Below are 10,079 nucleotides of genomic sequence, written 5' to 3'. Positions count from 1 at the left end.
ACCGTCATCCCTGATGGGGTCAGCGAGGCTGACTCAAAGGACTGACAGAAGGAAAACAAAGAGATGGGACAGCACCTACCAGGTGGAAAAGGACTATCCTGTCACCCTGCAAGGAAGACCAGATGTGGTGAAAGAGATAGATTGTCACCGGCTGAGAGAGAAACAGGTACATGCCCGGATGACCAAGGGGTACACCAGTCGCGAACACGAGTGGGTGAGACAAATAGAGGCAGCAAATGAGTCCAAGAATCAAACCAGGACACCCATTTCAGATAGTACGTTAACGTCTGGCGTGCCTGACGGTGAAGAGAAGAACAGTGCTGCTCCCAACCTGCCAAGACAAAAGGAAGTAACCTTACATGTGGGAGCTCGGAAGAGAACCAGAACGTCATCCACTCATGAAGGAGATCGAACGTCAATAGAACAAGAGCCACCAAAGAAAACAGACTGTCACTGCCGAGCGGAGCCAGTAGCAGTCACACAACAAGAAAGAAACGTGGTAACTGCGGAACCTGAGAATAAGCAACTCACACGCAATGGTCTGCGTCCTCAAAAGTGCACTCCCGTAGTCAGGGATGACCTAGTTAAGACGACGGAAAGATCGACCAAAGCTAGGTCCACCACTGATTCGACACTACTGATGCTTGAAGAACAGGCTGTCCGCCGACCTGTGCGGCTGATTGAAGAATTGCGAACACTGTGGAAATTAAGTTCATTTTGTTAAGAAAGGGGGAGATGTGAGATTGTGGGATGTAGTCTAGTGGTTGGGGGTGGAGTGAAAGGGAGGAGCAGGAACGGGAGGAGCCAGGGACAGGAAATAAGGCAGTTAGAGTAGGGACAGGGAGTGAAGCAGATGTGTAGAATAAAGGCTCTTGAATAAGGAATCTAGTGTCTGTCGTTATTGGTGCCAAGACACCACAGGCACTTATTTTTTCATCATCATACTTTGACCCAGAACAGGAGAGAGAAAAATAGAAAGGAGGTAAAGAAGGCAAAACAAAAACTACATGAGTGGATTTAAAAAACACGAAGTGTCTGGTGATGGAATAAAGATGCATGAGAGTGAATCAAGATTATGCAGCCATGGTGTTGGGCACCACGATTTTCAGCAGATTCTGAGAAAAATTACGTTTTTGTAATTATTTACATATTTTGTTAGAGATGGAGACAGCATCCCGATGACCTTGGGAAAGTTTCTTCTCAGGTGCATGTGCAAACAATTAGGTGTCCTAGATTTGCTGAAGAAATTAGCAAGCAAAAGACACACAGATGATGGACGGTCAATGGATCTGGGTTGAATCCATTGTTCGTTTGCTCCCCATGCCAAACCAGTTTGAACCCAGCCATATGCAAATCAGTCTTGACCCGGTGCCTCATGGGACCAGTCCAGCACGAACTTCCAAGCTAGGTCCTCCCTGGCCCAGAAACAAGCATCCTGGGACCGCTTTTGGGGCATCACCCATCATCAGCCAAGTTAGCTTGAATCCAGTGACATAGTGACCCCAGGACCCATTTCTGGGCATACCCTTTGGGCAAGAAAGCAAAAGACACATAGATGATGGAAGAAAAAAGCAAGGGCAGAAATCTTGTGGATGGCAGAGCACAGGGCAGTGGTGAGAATGAAGGAAAGTCTATGAGCAGGTGCACACATAATGGGGCTTAAAGCTTGGCAAAAGCTGTGAAAAAGGAGGTACAGGCAGGAAGCAGGCATGCACACAATGGGGCTAGAACCCAGAGAAAGTGGCATGAAGGAGGGAGGGACAGGAAGCAGCAGGCACACACTCAACAGGGCTGAGAGCCCAAGGAAAGTGGTGAGAAGGAGCGACAGGCAGGCATGCACAAACTAGGGCTGAGAGCCTGAAAAATCAGTGAGAAGGAAGGACAGACAGGCAACAGGCATGCACAAAACAGGGCTGAGAGCCTGGGGAAAGCAGATAGAAGGGGGGACTGGCAGGTAGCAGGCACACACACAACAGGGCTGAGAACTTGGGAAAAGCAGCCAGAAGGAGAGACCTGCAGGCAGCAGGCACAGACACAATGAAGTTGAGAGCCCAAGGAAAGTGGTGAGAAGGAGGGGCAGGCAGGCAGTAGGCATGCACACAATAGAACTGAGAACCCAGTGAAAGTGGCAAGAAGGAGGGACAGACAGGTAGCAGGCACAGATACAACATGGCTTAGAGCTCAGGAAAAGTGGCGAGAAGGAGGGACAGGCAGGCAGTAGGCATGCACACAATGGGGCTGTGAGTCCAAAAAATCTGCGAGAAAGAGGGACAGGAGGCAACAGGCATGCACAAACCAGGGATAAGAGCCTTTGGGGAAAGCGGATAGAAGGGGGGACAGGAGGGTAGCACACACACACACAACAGGGCTGAGAACCTGGGCAAAGCAGCCAGAAGGGGAGACCTGCAGGCAGCAGGCACAGACACAATGGGGTTGAGAGCCGAAGGAAAGTGTCAAGAAGGAGGGGCAGGCAGGCAGTAGGCATGCACACAATGGAGCTGAGAGCAAAGGGTCAGTCACTGACCATGTCATGAGTGATGTATTATACGACATCATCAGCAGTGCATGCTGGGGCACACGCTATAGATAGCTCAGCTAACTATAACAGCTGAATTCCTCTGGTTTTGTATGAGTGAAATGTCAGCCTAATTATAATGTCCCTGAAACCTGTGTTTTTTTCAGTGAATCTAACGTTTTTCTAATGCTAATTCCTAACGATAACATCCCTGAAACCTGTGATTTTTTTGTGACTTTCTAAGTTTTTTTAATGATAATTACTAACTACAACGTCCCTGAAACCTGTGGTTTTTACAGTGAATTTCTAAGGTTTTTAAAATGCTAATTTCTAACTATACCTATATAGGTAGAACATGTACACAAAGAGGAAGAATGGTGCAGAAAGAAACAAGAGAAGTGCAGAAAGAGGGAAGAGAGGTACAGAAAAAGGAAGAAAGGTGCAGAAAGAAGCAAGAAAAAATCAGAGCGAGGCAAAAGAAGTCCTGAAAGAGGAAGGAAGGCAGAGAAAAAAATCAAGGAAAGAGCAGAACAAAGCAACAGAGGTGCAGAAGTAGGTCAACTTTGAATGTACCTTTCCACAGACTCATAAAAAGTAGCCTAATCGCTAATCCTTCTCCCAAGATGTCTTAAACCTAATTTGTCTCTTGAAAGTTCACTATTCATCGACTGCTCAGAATGTTAGGCCTACCAAATATACAACAGGAATCCTAACCATATCACTGTTGTGAGTCTCACCAAGTTTGTGAAGGTATGCATGCATGTGTCTCTGCTTTTACCTAGTGACATGTTACATAAAAATAAACATACAAATACTTGAATACCTCTGTTTCAAACAGCATACTCTGTAAATGTTTGCACAAAAAGGTATATGCATTTCTTTCTGCTCACAATACAGGGCACAAGGGTGTTCAGTAGTATATTTGAGGGGATCTATAACACCAATATACATAAGATATGTCTACCTGTGCAACCAAATGACAGAGCAGAACAGAGAAGATTTGACCACCTATAGGAGAAGATACCCGGTGTTTAAGCTACCATCTTCAGATGCATAACACATGTAAGAATACATGTACAGGTAGACTGATACCTCAGTCATGAGAGCACCCAGACCTTTAACACTTGACAGCTTGCACTTTCCATTTGAGTAAAGAAAGAAATGAGAGAAGTACAGAAAGAAGAAAGCGAAGTGCGGAAACAACAAGAGAAGTGCAGAAAGAGTAACAAATGTGCAGCAAGAGGCAAGAGAAGTGCAGAAAGAGGCAAGAGGGGAGCAGAAAGAGGCAAAAGAGGTAAAACAAGAGGGAATAGGCATACAGCAAGAGGCAAGAGAGGCACAGAAAGACGGAAGAAGGATGTAGAAAGAGGCACGAGGGGTGCAGAAAGAAGCAAGAGAGGTACAGAAAGAAACAAAAGAAGTGCAGAAAGAAGGAACAGAGGTAGAGAGAGGCGAGAGAAGTTCAGAAAGAAGCAAGAGAGTTGTAGAAACAGGCAAAAGAGGTGCAGAAAGAGTGAAGAAGGACACAGAGAGAGGCAAGGGGGTGCAGAAATTTGCAAGAGAGGTACAGAAAGAAGCAAGAGCAGTGTAGAACGAACCAACAGAGGTATAGAAAGAGGCAAGAGCTGTACAGAAAGAGGTGACAGAACTGCAGAAAGAGGCAAGAGAGTTGCAGAAACAGGCGAGAGAGATGCAGAGAAAGGTATTGGGTGCAGACACAAGCAAGCGGGGTACAGAAAGAGGGAAGGGGTACAGAAAGAAGCAAGAGAGGTGCACAAAGAAGCAACAGAGGTGCAGAAAGAGGCAAGAGGGATACAGAAAGAGACAGGAGAAGTGTAGAAAGAAGCAAGAAAGGGAAAAAAGGAGGCAAGAGAAGTCCAGAAAAAGGCAAGAGAGTTGCAGAAACAGGCAAAAGAGGTGCAGAAAGAAGCAAGAGCAATGCAGAAAGAACCAACAGGGGTGCAGAAGGTGGAAAGAGGGGTGCAGTAATTTGCAAGAGAGATGCGGAAAGAAGTAAGAGAAGTGCAGATGGAACTGCCAGAAGGGCAGTCACAGACAAGAGGAGTGCAGAAAGAGGCAAGAGAAGTGAAGAAAGGAGCAAAGGAGATGGAGAAAGAGGCAAGAGTAGTACAGACAGAGGCAAGAAAGGTGAATAAAAAGGGTACAGGAGTGCAGAAAGAGACAAGAGAAGTGCAGAAAGAAGCAAAAGAGGTACAGAAAGATGCAAGAAAGGTGCAGAAAGAAGCAAGAGAAGCGCAGAAACAAGCAACAGAGGTGAGGAAAGAGGCAAGAGGGGTGCAGAAAGAAGCAAGAAAAGTCCAGAAAGAAGCAACAGGGGTGCAGAAAGAGGCAAGAGAAGTACAGTAAGAGGTAAGAAAGTTGCAGAAACAGGCAAAAGAGGTTCTGAAAGAGGGAAGAGGGTTGCAGAAAGAGGCACAAAAAGTGTAGAAAGAAGCAACAGAGATGAAGAAAGTGGGAAGAGTGGTGGAGAAAGGCAATAGGGTTGAAGAAAGAAGCAAGAGAGGTACAGAAAGAAACAAAATAAGTGCAGAAAGAAGGAACAGAGGTGCTGAAAGAGGCAGTAGGGGTACAGAAAGAGGGAAGAGGGGTGTGGAAAGAGGCATGAGGGGTGTAGAAAAAAACAGAGAGGTACAGAAATAAGCAAGAGAAGAGTAGAAAAATGAAACAGAGTTGTAGAAAGAGGCAAGAGGGATGCAGAAAGAGGGACAAGGGGTGCAGAAAGAGGCACCAGGTGTGCAGAAAGGAGCAAGAGAGGAGCAGAAAAAAACAAAAGAAGTGCAGAAAGAAAGAATAGAGGTGCAGAAAGAGGTAAGAGAGGTACCCACAGAGGGAAGAAGGGTGCAGAAATAAGCAAGAAAGATGCAGAAAGAAGCAAGAGAAGTGCAGATAGAACCACCAGAGATGCAGACACAGACAAGAGGGGTGCAGAAAGAGGCAAAGGAAGTACAGAAAGGAGCATGAGAGGTGGAGAAAGAAGCAAGAAAAGTACAGAAAGTAGCAACAGAGGTGCAGAAAGGGGCAAGAGGGGTGCAGAAAGAGGCAAGGGAGCTACAGAAACAGGCAGGAGAGATGCAGAAAGAGGTAAAGGGATGCAGAAAGAAGCAAGAGAAGTGCAGAAAGAGGGAAGAAGGTTGCAGAAAGAGGCTAGAGGGGTGCAGAAAATAGTACGTTAGGTGCAGAAAGAGGCAACAGGGTTGCAGAAGGAAGCAAAAGAGGTGCATAAAGAGGCAAGAAGGGTGCAGAAAGAAGAAACAGAGATGCAGAAATAGGGAAATGTTTTGGCGAAAGAGGCAAGAGAGGTGCAGAAAGAAGCAAGACACGTGTAGAAAGAAGCAAGACATGTGCAGAAAGAAACAAAAAAGTGCAGGAACAGATGTGCAGAAAAAGGCAATAGGGTTGCAACAATAGGTAAGAGGGGTGCAGGAAGAGGCACTAGGGGTGCAGAAAGAAGCAACAAAGGTGGAGGAAGATGAAAGAGAAGTGCAGAAAGAAACAACAGAGCTGTTGAAAGAGGCATGATGGGTACATAAAGAGGCAAGGGAGGTGCAGAAAGAAACAAAGAAAGTGCAGAATGTAGGAACAGAGGTGCAGAAAGAGGAAAGAGGGGTGTAGAAAGAGGCATATGAAGTGCAGAAGGAAGCAACAGGGGTGCAGAAAGAGGCAAGAGAAGTACAGAAAGAGGCAAGAGGGGTGCTGAAAAAGGCAGGAGTGGTGAAGAAAGAGGCAATAGGGGTACATAAATAGGCAAGAGAGGTGCACAAAGGGGAAATAAGGGTATAGAAAGAGGGGTGTAGAAAGAAGCACGTGAGGTACAGAAAGAGGCAAGAGAAGTGCAGAAAGAAGCAACAGGTGCAGAAAAGAGGCACGAGGGGTTCAGAAAGAAGAAAGAGAAGTGCAGAATGAAGCAACAGAGATGCAGAAAAGGGGAAAGGGGGCTGATAAAGAGGCAAGAGGAGTGCAGAAAGATGCAAGAGATATGCACAAAGAAACAAAAGAAGTGCAGAAAGAAGGAACAAAGGTGCAAAAAGGGGAAATAGGGATGCAAAAAAAGGGAAGAGGGGTGCAGAAAGAGGCAAGAGAAGTGCAGAAAGAAGCAACAGAGATGTAGAAAGGGAAGAGGGATTGAGAAAGAGACAAGAGGGAAGCAGAAATAAGCAACAGAGGTGCAGAAAGAAACAAAATAAGTACAGAAACAGAGGTGAAGAGTGAGGCAAGAGGTGTGCATAAAGGGGGAAGAGGGGTGAAGAAAGAGGCACAAAGGGTGCAGAAAGAAGTGAGAGAGGTGCAGAAAGAAGCAAGAGAAGTGCAGAAAGCAAAGGAAGTGCAGAAAGAAGGAAGAGGGGTGGAGAAAGAGGCAAGAGAAGTACAGAAAAAAGCCATAGAGGTGCAGAACCAAGCAGGAGAAATGCAGAAACAAGCAACAGACCTGCAGAAAGAAGCATGAGGATTGCAGAAAGAGGGAAGAGGAATACAGAAAGAGGTAAGAGAGGTACACAAAGAGGGAATAAGGATACATAACAAGGCTAGAGAAGTTCCGAAAGCAACAGAGGTGCAGAAAGAGGCAAGAGAAGTGCAGAAAGAGGCAAGAGAGGTACAGAAACAGATAGGAGGGGTACAGAAAAAAGGAACAGGGGTGAAGAAAGAGGCAAGAGAGGTACAGAAAGAGGGAAGAAGGAAGCAGAAAGAAACAACAGAGGTACAGAAAGAGGCAAGAGAAGTGCAGAAAGAAGCAACAGACATGCAGAAAGGGGAAAGAGGGGTGGAGAAAGAGGCAAGAGGGCTGCAGAAAAAAGCAAGACAATCAACATAGGGGCTATTAAAGACAAAGGATGATGAGGACGAGGAAGGATAGCAACCATGATGAGGAGGAGGCAGCCACAGCAAGTAAGTGCATTTTTTTTACATTACAATTATTTTAGGAGGTGGGAGGAAGCGGAGTAGAGTTCCACTGAGTTTTTTTCCAACTCCGTGGAGCTCCACGTAGAGGAACTATGCCTGCTCCGCCCACCCCTAGAAATAATCAGATTATGTTGCAATAGCGTGGCTCTGACAAGAGCCTATGTCCTTATAGTGTGTAATGTTCAGTTACACACATAACTGGATGCATTTCTTTATTTTATTTAGTGAGATTCTATTCCCCTCTGCAGTACCTATAGACATCCGGCATATCAAACCGGATGTTGTTATGATATATAGAGCGCATGCCATGGTCAGGAAGAAATGCAGAAACTGTTTTATTGACATGCAACTGGGATTTCTCAATCATAGTACGCAACTCATTTAACTATTGCCACTTCTGCTTTGACATATATTAGAACATACAAAGGCAGTGTGAGGAAAGAGACCTCAATTGTAAAAAACGTCTCCTTCATTTGGATTTCAATGTACAACCCCAGTGATTGTGCCTAGGTCCTTCCCACCACAGTGCACTATAATGAGGCCTGGAATCTCACAATCTACAATGCTCTCAACCATTGGTAACAATTGATGCCACTTTATACCTACATCACCAATCACAGTTATGTCCAAGTTTGGAAAGCCAAGATTCTTGTGAATCCACAATTAATGGCATATTTTCTAGCCCAGTGGATGAAGCTGTGTCCCAAAATCCAGAGGTGAACCATGGTGCAGTATGGAGATCTCAGTTCCAAGAGGAATAAGTAAGCTTCAGGAGCAATAAGGAGTTATATAGAAGAATAAATGGTGGGCCACACAATTATAAAAGTAATTTGTAGATTTTTGGCAGTTTTAAATGTAGGCTGTATTGTGACCGACTGCTGTTTGTATGGTACACAGTTTATTGAAAAACAGTATGAGCTTTTCTCTTGTCTGATTTTTACATTTTGGTACGATCCCACTGGAGTCTTGCAAGAATCATTGACAAGCTTCTGAGGGTAGCTTGATGTGGGGGACTCGTAAGAGAAACATTTATTGAATGACCCTGCCTTGCGGTCTTTGTCGATCTTGCGAAAGTCTCACAAGCTCGATTGTATAGGGGGAGAGAAAAGAGTATGGATTACTACAGTATGAGTGCTACACTGTACAAGTGTTTAGAAAAGGTGGTGAACCCAATACACCCTTCTAGGCTTGGGCAATGAAAAATTCAAGTAGTAAGGGACAGATTTACAAGCCCCTTGCAACACTTTTACGCCGCCGTTGCGTCACTTTTCTGACGCAGCGGCGGCGTAAACCATGCGCCACATTGTGACTTATTTACAACGTGACGCATCTAGGCAGATGCGTCACATTGTAAAGCCCTGCGCCACATGAAACCTGCGTCTGTTAGATAACTCACTGTGTGTGACTTGCTGGAGGTAACAGGAGGGGTAGTTGGCTCCCAAAGACCATCAATAGCCAAGGGGACTTCATCCCCCAACTAGTAGAGTGCCAGGAGGTGTGTTTGCAGAGTGGTGGCGAAAGGGCATCCTTGATGATTTCACAGGTAGTGCCTATGTGATTCTACGAGTGCAATTGCCAAGGACACACTGCAAATACCGGGTGTTTTTAACAAAGTAAAACACAGATATCGACATTTTTTACATAAAGGTTTAGTGTAGCTTTTTAGTATGATATTAATTTAACTTCACCCTGTGTATTCATTTGTTGAAATAACTACATCAAAAATGGGTTTTCCTTCTTCACAGCAATACTGGAGGGCACAATGACATCAGTAGTCACAAATACAAATGTAAAAGTGTAAAACAGATGTATAAACACATTTTACACTACGTTTTAGTCTAGCTACATAATTGTTTAACACATTTTAAAAAAACAATTAAAAAATTACTTTCAATATCAGAACTCAAAAATAGAACATAACCACAAAACACTCATCCAACTACCCATTCTTACACAAACTCAACAGGAATCAAAAACTGCCCCAAAACTCATGCATTGCATACAGTGAAAAGACCCACTCTAGAAAGATGAACAAAAAATAGGCATGTGGGATGACATCCACATCTCTAACTGGCAATCAAATAGAGGGAAGCTGGAGAACCATCTTCATCAGTGGCACCAACTACAATTCCCACCCAGAAAGTCTTTTGAGAGGTACAAACTACTGCAAGAGCTATGACCCCTGAGTTTTCGAGAATGGCCATGTACAAAACCACAAAAATATAATAAAAAAACAAAACTGAAAATTATGTCACTGAGAAATGAAGGAATATCATTGGATAAAACACTTTTCAACTAAAAAAATAAAAAGAACAAACACATTTATCTATCTTGAACATTCTTTAAGAGGAGTTCAGAGAGAGCAGATTTGCGCAATGCACAATAGTCAAAAGACATTGTTTAGGGGTACAATAGAAAATATTTTTCTGGGACTACGTCCATGCTTTACCATCTAAAAACATATCAAGTAATAGTGTAAAAGCAGCAAGAAGGCAATGCAAGACTGAAGGACCTTAAAATTCAATACCATCACTGTGGCAGAAAGTCCCTTCAGAGGTCCAATCTCAACTTCCAGATTTGGCTCCACAGTTTTCCTGGATGGCATCATACTGCATGGATTGTAGAGTTGTAGTGAGTGCTGGAG

This window comes from Lissotriton helveticus, chromosome 2_1, assembly GCF_964261635.1.
Source record: "Lissotriton helveticus chromosome 2_1, aLisHel1.1, whole genome shotgun sequence".
In the NCBI taxonomy this organism is placed as follows: Eukaryota; Metazoa; Chordata; class Amphibia; order Caudata; family Salamandridae; genus Lissotriton; species Lissotriton helveticus.
Note: the sequence above shows the minus strand (reverse complement) of the source record.